At 38.2% G+C, this 17,146-nt stretch overlaps 1 protein-coding gene and 1 pseudogene across 1 annotated transcript in view; both read left to right on the forward strand.

Moving 5' to 3' along the window:
• Positions 1-17,146, forward strand: part of ITGB3BP (integrin beta 3 binding protein (beta3-endonexin)) — an 83,968-nt gene that overhangs the window by 36,695 nt on the left and 30,127 nt on the right. The gene's annotated exons all lie outside the window — the stretch shown is intronic.
• LOC102824205 lies at positions 3,181-3,743 on the forward strand (annotated as a pseudogene).

Here is a 17,146-nt window from a genome sequence, read left to right on the forward strand (position 1 = left end):
GAGTTTCTGAAGAGTGGCTGGTGGGTTTGAACCACCGGCATTGCAGTTAGCATTCCAGTTCTTACCCTACAGGACTCCGTTTTTCCACATGAGTGTTAAATCTGTGGTATAACCCCGGGTTAGGCCCTGGTGTCACTTTAGTATAAGCACTGGACTGAAAGGTAGGCAGTTCACACCCACCAGCTGCTCCTTGGGAGAAAGATGAGGCTTTCCGCTCCAATAAAGACGTGTAGACTCAGAAACCCTATACATGGTTTCTATGAGTTGAAATAAACTCAGTGACAGTAGGTTTGCTTTATTTTGGTAGCTGGACCATAGTATTACATCAGTTGTGGTGGTGGTGATGGTGATGGTGATAGTTATGTGCTGTGGAGTCATTTCCGACTCACAGTGACCCTGTACAGGGTTTCCGAGGCTGTAAATCTTTACTGGAGCAGAAAGCCTCGTCTTTCTCCCGCAGAACAGCTGGTAGTTTCGAACAGCTGACCTTGCGGTTCGCAGCCTGATTTATAAACACTACGCTACATCAGTAGTAGTTGTTGTTGTTGTTAAGTGCCATAGAGTCGATTCCAACCCATAGTGACCCTGTATAGGGTTTCCAAGGAGAAGCTAGTGAGCTTGAACCGCCGACCTTGCAGTTCAAACGACTTCACAGTCTGACGCATTAGCCCACAGTGCCACACCAGGACTTAGTCTTGGTTAAAAGATATGGAAACTGAATGCCATTTAGAGGACAATAATCTGGCTATAGGAAAGAATTGCTCAAGTCTCACTGGTGTATCCTGCATCAATCATTGTACCCCTTAATACGCTTTGAGGAGCCATGTATTCCCAGATTCAAATGTTTTCGTGCTGTCGGTTCCAGTCTTCCCTACCCCACATATGTTTTGTTGTTATAAATTATTGCTCCTTACTTCCCTTGATCAAAACTCTTATTTCTTCATTGAAACTGATCACAATAAAGTATTAGGAGGAAATTTTTTAACTTGGTTAATTTTTTTATTAGGGATTATATGTAATATGTACATATGTATATGGTGTCTTGTTGTGGTGCTCTGTGATAAGCCACAAGGTTGGCAGTTCAAGCCCACCAGCTGCTTCTTGGAAACCCTGTAGGGTCGCTTCGTGTCAGAACCAACTTAACAACAACAACTATCTACACACACACACACACATATATATATGTATATATGTAGCCTATATGTACATCCAGGATGCTCCTTAGAAGCCAGGATTGCCATTTTTCTTCTCTCATATTCTGGACATATTATCAGAAGTTATCAGTCCCTGAAGAAGGACATTATGCTTGGTCAGTGGAGGGTCATTGAAAAAGTAGAAGTCCTTCAATTAGATGGATTGACACAGTGGCAGAAACAGTGGGCTCAAATGTGACAATTGTGAGGATGGTGCAGATACGAGCAGTGTTTCATTCTGTTGTGCATATCATTGCTGTGAGTCTGAGCCAGCGTGTCAGAACCCGACAACATCAACAAGGTAAGTACATCATAGAAACCTCTAGTTAGACTAAAGGATGTGCAATGTGAAGTGCCATCAAATCGGTTCTAACTCACCTTGTTGTTAGGTGCCATCAAGTCAATTCCTACACATAATAACCTTACACACCACAATGAAACACTACCGAGCCCTGTGCTGTCCACACAGTTGTTGATAAGCTTGAACCCATTGCTTTTGCCACTCTGCCAATCCATTTCATTGGAAAGAGGGTCTTCCTCTTTTTCACTGACCTTCCACTTCACCAGATATGATATCCTTCTCTAGGGACTGGTCCCTCCTAACAATATTTCCAAACTATGAGAGACAAAGTCTAGCCATCCTGGCTTCCAAGGAGGAGCATTCTGGTTGTACTTCTTCCAATACAGATTTGTTTGTTCTAGCAGTCAGTTCCTTCAAGAATTAGTTCATCTTTCTGGGTCTGAGATACTGAACAAGCAACACCTGCCCTCATCTGGACCCTAAGGATGTATTTTTCACTCAAGAAGTTTCGGATTTCTATACGAGACCTGCCCTCTTGGATAACAATGTTGATGGGGAAGTGAGCTATACAGACCTAATCTTGTAACAGAAGTCCAGTGAAACATCCCTGATTTAATATTCTCCAACACTATGACTCAAATTCATCAATTCTTCACGGTCTTCCTTATTCACTGTCCAACTTTCGCATGGATATGAGGTTATTGAAAATACCATGGCTTGGGTCAGGTGCACTTTAGTTCTCAAGCTGACATCTTTGCTCTTGAACACTTTAAAGAGGTCTTGTGCATAATGCAGTACTTCATTTGATTTCTTGACTGCTGCTTCTATGAATGTTTGTGGAGTCAAACAAAATGAAGTCTTTTTCAACTTCAGTCTTTTTTTTTCATTTATCTTGATGTTGTTTATTAGTCCAGTAGTGAGTAAATTACTACTCATAGCGACCCTATATAAGGTTTCTAAGAAGTGGTATGTGGGTTTGAACTGCTTACCTTGCAGTTAGCAGTCCAATTCTTGAATCACAGAACGTTGTATTGGAAAGAAGTCCATTAAACCAGATGAATTTCTGATTCAAATATATAAACTATGGAGTGATCTCCATAAGAACCTTTGGTAGCATAGTGGTTGCAAGTCGGGCTGCTAACTTCAGTGTCAGCAGTTTGAAACTACTAGCTGTTGTGTGGGAGAAAGATGAGGTTTTCTGCTCTTGTAAAGATTTACAGCCTTGGAAACCCTATGCAAGGTCACTATGAGTAGGAACCAACTCCCCGATACACCACCACCACCACCACCACCACCACCACATCACTCCATAAATTGGTAGTGGTGGTGGTGGTGCTAATGTGCTGTCAGATTGGTTCCAGCCCAGTATAGAGTTTCTCAGGAGCAGCTGATGGGTTTAAACTGCCAACCTAGTAGCTGTCCAGTTCTTATCGTGTAGCACCACACCAGGATTCGTAGTTGTTGTTGTTGTTGTTAAGTGCCATCAAGTCAATTCCGACCCATAGCAACACTCTATAGGGTTTCCAAGGAGCAGCTGGTGAGCTTGAACTGCCAACCTTGCAGTTCAAATGACTTTGCAGTCTGATGCATAGTTGGTGTTAGAGTCAGTGAATTTACATACAAGCCAAGATATTTTACAATTCATAAAAATATTGTATTTCTGGCTTTGCCACATCTGCTACAAGAATGCAGACCATTCTCAGCAACCAGACAGTCGAGACATCCCAGAGAAAGTCGACATGAGTCTGAAGGGATGCACAGTTATTGTGACGGGCCCCAGAGGAGACTTGCCCTGGGACTTGAGTCATATCAGTGTAGAGCTCGGTCTCCTTGGAAAGAAAAAGGAGAGGCTTCGCATTGACAAGGGGTGGGGAAATAGAAAGGAACTGGTGCCGTTCACACTCTCTGTAGTCATGTGCAAAATGTTATCAAGGGAGTTACACTGGGCTTCCATTACAAGGTGAGATCTGTGTATGCTTACTTCCCCATCAGCATTGTGATCCAAGAGAGCGAATCTTTTATTGAAATCCGAATACATCCGTTGGGTTCGGATGAGGGCAGGTGTTACTTGTTCAGTATCTCAAGCACAGAAAGATGAATTAATTCTTGCAGGAAATGACTTTGAACTTGTATCAAATTCAGCTGCTCTAATTCAGCCACCCACAACAGTTAAAAACAAGGACATCTGAATATTTTTGGATGGTATCTCTGTGTCTGAAAAAGGAACCATTCAACAGGCCAGTGGGTAAGATATATCCCACTACGGAAACAAGGCCAGATGATTCCTAAGATCTATGGGTGATATTTTTGATGCAATTAAAATTTTCTAACCCATAAATAAATAATGTACTTCTGATTGTTTTACCTAATATTATAAAATTACTCAGTCTTATAATCCATAAAGCCATTTAACAGCCTCAATAATGGGTTATTTATTAATTACATTTATATAGATTTCTTTTATTATTTTATACAAATCACTGTAAACATTTGGACTTTTTAAAATTCCAAATTAAAATGAATGTTTCATTTCTGTGGATCAGTTTTAAATGATCATAACATTGTATTTTGTTTTGGCAATATTCTTATTTGCAAGACAACCCAATAGAAAAATGGGCAAAAGATTTTAACTGACACTTTACAAGAAAGGATATTTGCGTAACCAGTAAACATGAAAAGATTTTCAACTAGGAAATGTCATCAGGGAAATGCAAATTTAAATCTCAGTGAATGTAACTACACAATAATCGGATTCATTGCCAGCAAATTAATTCTGGCTCATGGTGACTCCCAAGTATTGAAGAATTTGTATATAGCGTTTTCTTGTCTGTAATCTTTTTTTTTTTTTTCAAACTTTAGTTTGTGAATTAAGTGAAGGTTTAGAGAAGATCATCAGTTTTGCATTCAACAAATCATACACCATTTTATCTCAATGATTATAATCCCTCCATGTGACAACAGTTATCCTACTTCCTCCCTGTGGTTCTGATTTCCATTTCACCCACCTTCCCATCCCTTCTCAACTTTGTCCCTAGGTAAATGTGCCCTTTTGATCTTGAATGGTTCCCCATTCCATGGTGAGCATACCTTATTAGTGTTGTTGTCCCCCCATATACCTATGTACCACTTAGTTGAAAATTGGGCATTGAGGGTGAGTTTTATTCCAAACCTAAAGCATGGCTGAGGGCCACAGTTGGGTTTCTCTAGTCTCTTTCTGACGAGTAAATCCAGTCTTTTTTATAATGTTAAGTTTAGTTCTGTATTGTTTCCCATTCAATCCAGTATCTTCTAATGTAATCCCTTTCAAGCTGTTGATAATGGTAGCCAGGCATGATCGAGCTTCTTCTGGTCTCAGGGTCATGGAGACTGATGTTCCTGTGTTCCATTAGTCTCCTGGCCTAATTGATTCCAAACATCTTCCATTATTATCACTTCTTTCTTCTTCACATGGAGAAACCAGGTGCACCTTATGGCTGCTCATGAGCTTTTAAGATCCCAGTTTCGACTTAACCAAAGTAGGATGTAGAACATTGTAATGGCTAACTTACTAGAATGTAAAAGGAAAGTGGCCATTCATTCATTCAGCAAATACACTTTACATATTGATACCAAATGTTGTACTCGGTACTGGGGCCACACAGATAACTAGAACCTACTTCTTGAGGAACTTGTCATCTAGAATAGGAGACAGATGCGATGAGAACAGGATTTGGTATATGATTGACAGCATGGCCTGTACATGTGTATAATCAATCGATTCTGCCACAGAACTACAAGATTAGTCTGGTTTAGAAAGTCAGATGTCTTTAAAATATGTTTTTAGTACGAAGACTAGGAAAACAAATGGAGTCTGTTTTGTATAAAACAAAACAAAAATAGCTCAGTGAATGTTTATGATCAAAGTAAAATAAAAATGACTATAAAATAGGTTTCTAAATAAATTTCTATATTTGTAAAGGCTAGTGAATAATTAATCACTGTATTTCTGTGTAAGTATAGCAATAAAAATAAAATTATGTTAAGAATTCCAGCAAAACGTTTTCATTTGAAATAGTGGTTAATTGAAATATAATTTTTATTTATATTTTTTACTTTCTTAATTTTTTACTTTCCATTTTAACGTTCAAATCTCATACCATTTTCTTATTTTGATAGGAACTTTAAAAGAAGTAAAAATACAAATTAAAGAGAAACATGCATCTAATTATTTTTATAAATAGATATTTTTATTTAAAGAAAAATTGTGAGACCTTTAAAAACATGTAAATTTATGAAGTAGAGTTCATAGAGAAAAGATATTTAAAACTATAAACAAGATTTTCTATTGATAAGATGTGTTCATTTGTCTTCTCTAAACAGATTGCAAGTTGGAATATTTATTAAAACTTCTGATTCTGAACTATTCTGAATTTGCAGAAAATTTCCAAGAATATTACAAAGAACTCCTGGGCCCAGGTTATGATTGTTAGCATTTTGTCACATGTACTTTCCTTCTTCTCTGTGTTGTACTTATATACCCACATACATGCATTTATATTCATACATTTCTTTCTGAATAGTTGAGAAGTGACAGGTATAGCATCTGCCTTTACCACTAAGTTCTTCAGTGCACACTTCCTAAGAACAAATATATTCGTTAATATAACCATGGTACAAGTACCAACATCAAGAAATTTAACATTGATACAATTACTCTTTTCTAATCCACATTCAAATTTTCCCAATAGTGTCTTTTATTACAGCTTTTTAGCCTTGATCCAAAATTCGGTCCAAGGTCGCACATTTCATATATAAATTTTACGTTTCCTTATATTTGAAACAATACTTAATTAGTACTATTCTTTTGTTTTGCTTTGTTTTAACTTTTTATTGTGACTTGAGTGGACGTTTACAGAACAAAGCTTCCGTCCCATATTCAATAAGTCACACACTTCTTGTATTGCAGTGATTGCAGTTCCTTCTATGTACCATCAGTTAATAGTTTTTAGCCTCTGTTCACCTTGACTCCTGCACTCCTCCCTGTGTCTTCTGCTACCTTCATCTTTCCAACTAACAACCTCCCTCATGGTGCATAGTGCTCTGCCCGTCTGCCCAGTTAATATTTTATTGTGAATTATGTGATAGTTTACATGGGAGAACATTAGCTTTACGTTCATCGTATTGTTTATCGTTACACTGCCATGGCTACAATCCCCTCCATGCATCATCAACCAACCAAAGGGTATACCCTGCAAACCTTCCCCCTGGTCGTAAGCATACAGCCCCTCTCCCTCTCTGGGTCTAAAGTCTCCAGCCTTTCCATCTCTCCACATCATCATCTCTGCCTCTATCTCTGGCATCACTGCTTCTCTGGGTAGGGTCCCTCACTCCACTCTTCTCCCTTAATCGTCCCAGGGACCACCCCTCTTGGGCTGCAAAGTCAACCACTCCCCTCTTTTTGCTACAAAATGTCTACCTTTGTATTTCCACCCCTCACAGTCAGTCCTCATAGCAGTTATTCACTATTGTGCCACATGAGTGCCATCCCCATCTCCTTTCTTCAACCCCACAGACAGATTGGATACTACTCAGTGGAGAGTCTACCTTCCTCGGTGCCCTCTGGATCTAAGCTCCCTCATGAAAGCTTGTAAGCCAGTCACTTCTTGCCTTTGTAGCCAGATGGGAGCGATTTGAGCTGAAGGTCTCAGACTTGGAGGCAGTTTAACTGAAGGATTGCAACTAAACAGCTGTGGTCCAGAAAATCAGGCTGCTTCCAGGTCAACTTGCCCCTCTGCATAACTTGCTGTTTTGGGGACAGGGAACTTGCAAGGTTTTTTCTTTGTATGACCTTCAGTTCAAGTCTGCAAAAACATCTTGCCCTATCTCTGTCTCCTTAGCAACCACAAGTTACATTCTTCTGATAAAAGTCCCGCTTACTGTATGCATCAGTAACACCAGATGTTTTTCTTTTTTATGCCCCCAGCACCTCCTTTGATATGTGTGTATAATAAATGTGCTGAATGTAGGTCAGGGTCACAGTATCTCCATCAGAGTGCTCTGTCCCACCTAGCCCCAACTTTACTTATTTTCATTTTGTATCTTGTGTTTTCCCTTTATTTTAATCTCCTGTCGCCCCTACTCGGGTTTAATCTCTCTGTGCGGGTCATGCGGAGTATAACCACTTGTCAGACATGACAGTAGCCCTCCATTTTGGGTAGCCAATGTCCAAGTTGTCCATCCCTGTCTACTCTGTGTATCGAGGTGGGAATGATCCTCACTGTAAAGATTTGTTCCCTCTTTTGAGCTACTGCATCCATAGTTGTAGGTCAAGTTCATCAAATTGTATCAGATTATTCTTTTTTTCCTCTTCTTTCTTCTTCAAGTTGAGCTCTGATCGTCCAGTCATTGAAGCCAGGTCAAGTGGGTATTATCTGCAAGTGTGGGTGTTCTTGTGCATATGCCCTCTCTTCTTATCAGCTGGACGCTTCACTCTCCACTCTAGTCCTCTGTGGCTATGTCACCTTTTCTTAACTTTTTACAACAGTGGTCTCAGACAGTATTTGTCCTTTTGTGATTGACTAATTTCACTCAACATATTCTCTAGGTTCAGCCACATTATGAGGTGTTGCTCTGTGGTTTGTGTGTGTATATAGTGTTATTAATTTTCTTGTTCCTCATAAATGTATGCACTCAGTTCATTTTGTTTGAGGATTGCTATTGCAGTTTTCATGTCTATTGTTTTAATGTTTACTAAATCTTTCTGATTTTCCTCTGATGTGAAGGTGTATTAATATTCTTTGAGGATACCCTGTAATTTCCACTACTCATCTGTACTGTGGTGGCTTGTGTGTATTGCTCTGATGCTGGAAGCTATGCCACCAATATTGTTAAATGTCAGCAGGGTCACCCAAGGTGGACAGGTTTCAGATGAGCTTCCAAACTAAGACAGACTAGGAAGAAGGAGAAACAGACTATTTCTGAGTATTCAATCACTGAAATTGAATATTCAATGATAAAATGTGAATAGCGGTGGAACACTGTCAGATGGCACCAGAATATTGAAACCTGATGAGGAATAGCAGAATATTGTCAGATATAGTGCTGGAAGATGAGCCCCTCAGGTTGGAAGGGACTCAAAATACGACTGGGTAATAGGTGCCTCCTCAAAGTACAGTTGACCATGTTGTCATAAATGGAATAAAGCTTTTAGGACCTTCATTTGTTCATGGGGCACAACTCAAAGTGAGGAATAGTTTTAAATATACATTAATAATCAGAATATGGAATGTACAAAGTATGAGTCTAGGAAAGTTGGAAATGGTCACAGCAATGAAATGGAACACATAAACATCAATAACCTGGGCATTAGGGAGCTGCAGTGGACTGGTACTGACCATTTCAATCTGACAGTCACATGTTTACTATGTCAGGAATTACAAAGAGGAATGTCATCGCATATATCATAAAAAGACCATTTCAAGATCTATCTTGAAGTACAGTGCTGTCTGTGATAGGAAAATATCCCTACGACTATCAGAAAGACCAGTTAATAAAACTATTATTCAAATTTACACACCAACCACTAAAGCCAGTGAGGAGGAAATTAAAGAACTCTACCAATTTCTTCAGTCTGAAATTGATCAAACATAATCAAGATGTATTGATAGTTACTGGAGATTGGAATGCAAAGGTTGGAAACAAAGAAAATGGATCAATAGTTGGAAAATATGGCCTTGGTGATAGAAAAGAGGATGGAGATTGCATGATAGGATTTTGCAAGACCAATGACTTCTTCATTGCGAATGTGTTTTTAAACAACATAAAAAACAACTATACACATGGAACTCACCAGATGGAATACACAGAAATCAAATAGACTACATCTGTGAAAGAGAAGATGGAAAAGCTCCATATCATCAGCCAAAACAAGGTCAGGGGCAGATTGTGAAACAGACTATCAATTGCTCATGCAAGTTCAGGAAGAAGCTGAAGAAAATTAACCCCAATGGAGCCAAATAGGACCTTGAAAATATCCAACCAGAATTTAGAGAATCTCAAGAACAGATTTGATGAATTAGACACTAAAGATCAAAGACCAAAAGAGTTGTGGGATGACAGCAAGAAAATAATATAGGAGGAAAGCAAACGGTTATTAAGACAGAAAGAAGGAAAAGACCAAGATAGATGTCAGAAGAGACTCTGAAACTTGCTCTCCAGCATAGAGATGCTAAAACAAATGGAAGAAATGAGGAGGTAAAAGAGCTGAAAAGAAAAATTCAAAGGTCAGCTCGAGAAGATAGAGTCAAATATTATAATAAAATGTACAAAGACCGGGAGTTAGACATCCAAAAGGAAAGAACACATTCAGGATTTCTCAAGCTGAAAGAATTTAAAAAAATTGAAGCCTCAACTTGAAATAGTGAAGGGTTCTATGGGCAAAATAACTGAATGATGCAGAAAGCATCAAAAGAAGATGGAAGGAATACACAGACACACTATACCAAAAATAAATAGTTAATGTTCAGCCATTTCAAGAGGTAAAATATGATCAAGAATCAATGGTACTGAAGTAAGAAGTCCAAGGTGCACTGAAGGTATTGACAAAGAACAAAGTTCTTGGAATTGATGGAATACAAATTGAACTCTTTCAACAAACTGATGCAGCACTGGAGGCACTCACTCATCTACGCCAGAAGACAGCTACCTGGCCTACTGATTGGAAGAAATCCATATTTGTGCCCATTCCACAGAGATGTGACCCATCTGAATTATTACTGTGATAGCTACACAGTGGTGGTTTTCTAACCTTTCCTTTACATTTAATAGTTAGCATTCTGTTTGTTGACCTTTTAAAAAACTTTGAGTTCATACTGATACAGAGTTTTTTCTCATCTTCCTCTTTTGTATGTTTTTATCTCCTCAAACAGTAGATTTCTGGCTCCTAGCAACATCCATATATGTATACATTTTCTTAGGAATAAGTAACATACACAAAATAGTTTCAGAATTATTGCACTCCATGTACTGCCAACTCAAACCTAAGATTGGAAATTTGTTTGCAGTCTTCTCGCCTTTAGATTGAGGATATATAGTCAAATTACTTTGTGTTAAAAAATTACTGAATATACCATAGATTTTCAGAACAAATCTGTGTTGGAAATACAGCCAGAATACCCCTTCCAGATGAGGATGGCAAGACTTTGCCCCACATACTTGGGACATGTTATCAGAAAGAACCAGTCTCTGGAGAAGGATATCATTCTTGGAAAAGTAGAGGGTCAGTGAAACAGGAAAACCCCCAGCGACACATTAGCTGCAACATTGGACTCAAACATAATAACAATTGTGAGGATAGAGGCAGTATTTCATTCTGTTGTAGATGGGGTCATTATGATTCAGAACTGACTTGACCTAAACATAATAACAGTAATGTCTAGAGACATTCAGATTAGATGTTGGATACAGTCCAAGGAATTTGCATTTTTAATAGTCTCACCAAGAAATTCTGTTGCCAGTGGTAAGTGAATTACACTTTGAGAAATAAGAACATAGGTCCTAACTGAGCCCCTTGTTATATAGCCCTGGACAGTTGTATTATTCTCTGGGCTTCAGTTTCCCGTTCTAGAAAGGAAGCTAGAGTTGTTTTGGAGATAGTGCATTGCCTTGAATTTGATAAGCACTAAAAAAAAGTACTATGTCTTATTGTTAACGTTATCCAAAATAATCAGTTTAAATAAACAGAGGCTCAGTGACCTATTACCTTTTTCTGTATGAGTTGAACTATTGTGATAATAAAGAACAACCTGAGGGTTTCACTCTTGGTGTGTCCATATAACCCTCGGTTTTATTGAGATTTTATAAAAACTAAGTCTCATAGATGTAACTCTCGGGTAACTTTTTAGTAAAGGAATTAAGAGTTTATCTGTGGCCTTTGAGAGCATATTGTTGTTGTTAGATGCTATTGATTTGGTTCTGCCTCATACGGACAACAGAACAAAACGCTTGTGCCATCCTCACAATTGTTCCTATATCTGACCCCATTGTTGTGGCCAGTGTGTCATTCCGTCTCATTGAGGAGCTTCCTCTTTTTCACTGACACTCTATTTTGCCAGCATGATATCCTTGTCCCGGAACTAAAGTATATGAGACAAAGTCTCCACATTCACACTTCTAAGAAACATTCTGGCTACATTTTTTCTAACACAGATTTGTTCATTAGTAGAACGGTAAGGCAGAAATAGAGTTTAAGGATTTAATTGTAGTGTGAAGGAAGTGGAGATTGGATTACATCATTACTTTGAGCAATGGTTTGTGAAAGAAAATTCATTAAATAACTAAAAGGTTAAGAAGAATTAGGGCCCCACTAACTTCATATATTTACAATACTGACCATCAGTATTGTTGTAATATTTATTTTCTGTAGCATTGTCAGCTGAGACCAGAAGTGAAGAGAACAAATATATAGGGAACATGTGGCAGATGGATGAGAGGTGGAAGTAATTTTCTTTCGCAACAGTATAATTGACTTGAACCTTGGAGATGATGATACGAAAGAAGTAAAAGAAGAGAGAACTAAAAGATGGGTATATTTCACTTGTATCCAGGGGTGGGTGGTCACTAATCCAAGTTATTTTATGGTTTATTCTCTGATCCATCAAATAGTTTTGGGGGCACCTGCCATACTACAGGCATCATGCAAGCCAACAGTTATAACCATAAATAATAGCATCCCTGCCCTCATGGACGTTATCGTCTACTGGAGTAGACATATGTCAAACAGTTGGAAGTTACACATGGGCGGGGGGCTTCAGCATCTTTGCAGGCCATTATCATAGCAGATGGAAGGTTTTGTCTCTTCTTCCACTATGTCTGTGATGCCTACATAGTACAGTACGCACCACTGATTACATGCTAAGAAATCTGTAGGAAGCATGGAGCTCTCAGTACCTCTACTGAATGTTTCAATCAAAGATTCTATAGAAGAATCCTGATCAAAAGATGGAAAAATGTTTGGGATGAGACAGATGGAACAGAATTTCATATTCTCTTGGAATCCAAACTGTCTGGAACTATTGGGGCTGGATTTCTTTCTCCCTGCCTCCCCACCCCAGCTATTGTCCTGAAGTAACCTTTAAGCTTTAAACCAAAACTGTTTCCTGAAGTCATCTTTAAACAAAGCCCTTGTTGTTGTGGATATTAGATGCCCTCATAGTAAACATACATAGGGTTTCCTAGGAGTGGCTTACCTTGTGGTCCAAACCAACCCTGTGGTCCAGTGCCTAGCCTACAGCTTCACACCAGGACTCCACAGTTTAGCTTAATTAGAAAAGAGTGTTGCATCATGCTGTTTTAAAGTATTATCTGTATGCTATCAAGCCGGAGAAAGATGAGGCTTTCTGCGCCTCAGCCTCAAAGGATTTACAGGGTCACAAATCAGGCTGCTAACCTCAAGGTTGGCAGTTCGAAACTACCAGCTGTTCCATGGGAGAAAGATGAGGCGTTCTGCTCCTGTAACAATTCATAGCCTCGGAAACCCTGTGCAGGGCCACTAGGAGTTGGAACCAACTCCACAGTACTTAACAACAACATGAGACTTAGTAAGGAGCTCTGGTAGCGTAGTGGTTATGAATCTGGGTGCTAATCTCAAGGTCAGCAGTTCAAAACTACCATCTCTTCCACGAGAGAAAGATGAGGCTTTCTGCTTCCATAAAGATTTACAGCCTCGGAAACCCTGTGCAGGGTTGCTAGGAGTAGGAACTGACTCCACAGCACATAACAACAACAACATGAGACTTAACACTCAACAACAATAACACTGGACTTCAAACCACAAGGTCCTCAGTGCGAGCCCACCAGCCACTCCACAGGAGAAGGATGAGGCTTTCTGCTCCCATGAAGATTTAAAGCCTCGGAAACCCTAGGTAGGACTGCTATGAGCAGGAACTAACTTGACAGCACATAACAACAGCATATGTAATCTCATTGACAACAGGGACTCAAGGTTAGATGAGACACGTAGGAGGCAGTGAGTTTATGTTAATAGTCGTGAAATAATTTGAAAAAGGATAAGTGAGAATGATCATATAACCTGAAGAATATTATAAATACAACTGAATTATACATGTAAAAATTGTTGAACTGGTGTATGTTTTGCGGTATATATTTTGACACACAGTAAAGAAAATAAATCACTGACCTAATTTCTCATCAATTTTTCTCCTTTACCTCTCTCTTCTACATCTAGAATGGCAAAATAACAACTGAGTTGATGCTTGCTAACCACCTGCATCAATAATTTATCATTAGAACCAACAGTTTAGTTTATTCTTTTGTTTCTGCCCTCAGAATACATCTGAAGCATTTAATACAGAAAATGAAGATAAATGTGAAGCTAGAAATAGAAATAATTGAAAATGGTTAAGATAAGGTAACTCAGAACGAGAACCAGATGGTCATTTTGAAGGTCACATTATATGTCATTGCTTGATATGGGAGACATTAAAGCATAACTATAGCTACATCCCTCTCTTGGATTTTATTGGACTGAAGCCTCTGATTTCAGTTGCTCTTTGAAATAATAAAAAACCTTTTCTTTGTAGAAATTTGAAAAAAAAAATGCTCTGCAAATGCTGAATTTTTGGCTTATGGCTTTCTTTAAAGTAAAAAAGATGTTCATATTTTATGTATCAGAAGAATCTAGACTGAGTCAACTTTTTTTTATGTACCAGGCTAACTGGATCATACAATTTTTAAATGTATTGTAGGGAACGAACATAGAGACTTTTTCAATACTTAAATGCTGAAAAAGGATAATGCTGGAATTTTACTCTACTGTTGAACAAGAGGCTCACAAATGCAAAATTCAGTCTCAGTGGTCCTACAGTGGTTTCTGGCTGCAACACAGGATTTGATCAAATTTTATAAGGATGCCATGAAACTGGCAGTGGTGGTTGGATAATGTGGATATAGTACCCTTCAACTTCTAGAAAAATCACAGGGGTCATTAGATCATGAAGAATTTGATCCAGCTAGAAAAGAATGCTGTTCTGTAAGACACCAATAATACCCACAGGTCAGGAATTACCTCTTTATTACAGCTTTAAAAATTCTATAAAGTTGATGATACTTTCACTCTCTGGCTTGAAAGTGAGAACAATGATCATTTTGAGCCATAAAGAATTTGAGAATTGCATTCTTCAGACAGCTTCAAGGAAATTAAAGATCGTTGGTTTTCAGAAAAAAGTAAATTAATGAAGGAACATCTAGATGATATTAAAGACCAATAAACAATAATGAAGCAAAGTAGAATTTGAGCTGTGCGTTGAAAATACAGGAAAAGGGTAACAGCCATGAAAATCCAGTCTCCGGCCCAGGTGGGATTAAATATTTATGAAGATTGCTATTTTGTCTAGGATAAAGACAATGGCAGCCACATTTCCCCCAAAAAATGCTCAGCTTGGAGTTTATCCCTACAGATTACGAAAGCTTCTCAACTGAGTCAGAAAATGTAGGAAACATGTAGAAAAACATCTCCTGAATTTCACAGGGTTTAATAGTGGGGTGACAGTTATTAAACCATTTCATGAGTTTGGTCGACAGAGATGGGAGAAAGGGTATTTATTCATGGAGGGAAAAGGGAAGGGAATTAAGTAAGCAAAAATGAGAAGAGTCACAGTGCCCATTAATCCGCTCGCTTCTGTAGTGGGCCCAAGTTTCCCAAGATGTCTTGAAAACATCTTCCCAGTCCGCTCAAACAGCTCTCCAAGGTTGTCAGAACCATTTGCTTAGCTGAGCCTTGCCAAATGACTGTCTTAGGTTGGGATACAGTGTTGCTTTGGGACTACTACATTTCATAACTCCTAGGGGCACCCTTTGAGTCATTTAGAATGGTAGCCTTTCAGGAACCACCTATTCATACAGTTTCCTAAAGGTCAACAGGGACTTCCTCTAAAGTGTGGGAGGCTCTGCCACTCTGGTCCTCAAGGAAGTGTTGAGGAGTCAGAAGCCTTAGGATTCTGTCTCAGGACAGAGTAGGTTATTTGACTCTATTTTGTATCCCTGGGGGCATTTAGTAGAGGAAGCTGCAAGTTCCCAGCCTTGGTGGTGGTGGTTACGTGCTGTAGAGTAGGTTCTGACTCACAGCAACACTATAGGGTTTCCAAGCACTGGCTGGTGGGTTTGAACCTCCACCTTATGGTTCAAACTGACCTTGTGGTCCAGTGCTTATCCTATAGCACCACACCAGGACTCCTAGGTAGGAGTTACTTAAGTTCTCTTACTACTTCAGATCTCTAAAAAGCTCAATGTGTGTGAGAGGCTGGAATTGCTTTACAACACCAGTTCTCAAATTGGAGTTTTGATGTTAACCAATCAGATGACTTTTCATTGAAAAGGCATAATAATGACTTTTTTTTAATGGTATTTTTAAAGGAAAAAGCAAAACATCATTTTGAGCTTACACATAATGCTCTCTGTTTACATGGTTACAAACTTAGTAGAAACATACTGTCTGTGCTCAATATGTATAAAAATTTAGCATTATATTATGAATATTTATTAGTAGTATAAAATTTTATGTATTCTGCTGATAACAATCTTGAAAAACATTTTAATAGAATTTCTGCCTTCTCATAAAATATGTATTATAGGGATGTGCTATCCAAAACAACCACGAGCCACATGTAGCTAATATTTGCTAGAAATAAATGATAAATGTGAAAAATCTGAAATGAAAGGTGCTGTGAATAGAAGATATACAGAAAAAGTATATAAATTATTAATGATGTTTGTATTACATGTTGAAATAATATTTTAGTTACATTGGGTTAAAGAAGATATTAAAATTAAGTTCACCCCCTTTTTTTTTAAAAATGTGACTACTAGAAGATTTAAAATTATATATGTGTCTTTATGATTTTTATTAGACTGTGCTGGTATATGTAGATCATCATATACAAATTTGTTATTGTTAAGTACTGTCAAGTTGGTTCCAACCCATAGTGACCTATATAGGGTTCCCTAGGAGTGGCTGGTGAGCTTAAACCACTGACTCACAGTTCAAACTGACTTTGCAACCCAGTGCATTAAACCATAGCTCCACATAGGACCTTCAATTTGATGGGAAAATAAATTTTCAGTAATGACCCAAAACACCAAAACCAAACCCACTGTGGTTTCTGAGACTGTAAGGGATAGTTAAATTATCTTTTAAATGTTTGCTGGATAGAATATTGTACAACCTTTAAAGTTGTAGGTATATATAGACCGTGTACGTTAAAAAAATAAGTGATGTTGTATTATGTAGATAAAGCATGATTTAAAATTAAAGAAATGTTTGAGAAAAAAAAACAAAAACTAGAAGAAATTTTCCAAAAAGCTAACCAGAATAGACATCATTTGTAAGCTAGGATTACAAGTGAAGTGGTTTTGTTTTATTTTTTTAATTTTCAAACTTAAACGCTTACCACTGTATCATTTTCCACATTGATTTACAAATTAAAGTTATTGATATTTATGTGTATGTTGTTAAGTGCCATCAAGTTAGTTCCAACCCATAGCGACCCTGTATAGAGTTTCCAAGGAACAGCTGGTGAGCTTGAACTGCCAACCTTACAGTTCAAATGGCTTTGCAGTCTGGTGCATTAATCTCTCTCTCTCTCTCTGTGTATGTATA

The sequence above is a fragment of the Chrysochloris asiatica genome, unplaced genomic scaffold (assembly GCF_000296735.1).
Source record: "Chrysochloris asiatica unplaced genomic scaffold, ChrAsi1.0 scaffold00048, whole genome shotgun sequence".
NCBI classification, from domain to species: Eukaryota; Metazoa; Chordata; class Mammalia; order Afrosoricida; family Chrysochloridae; genus Chrysochloris; species Chrysochloris asiatica.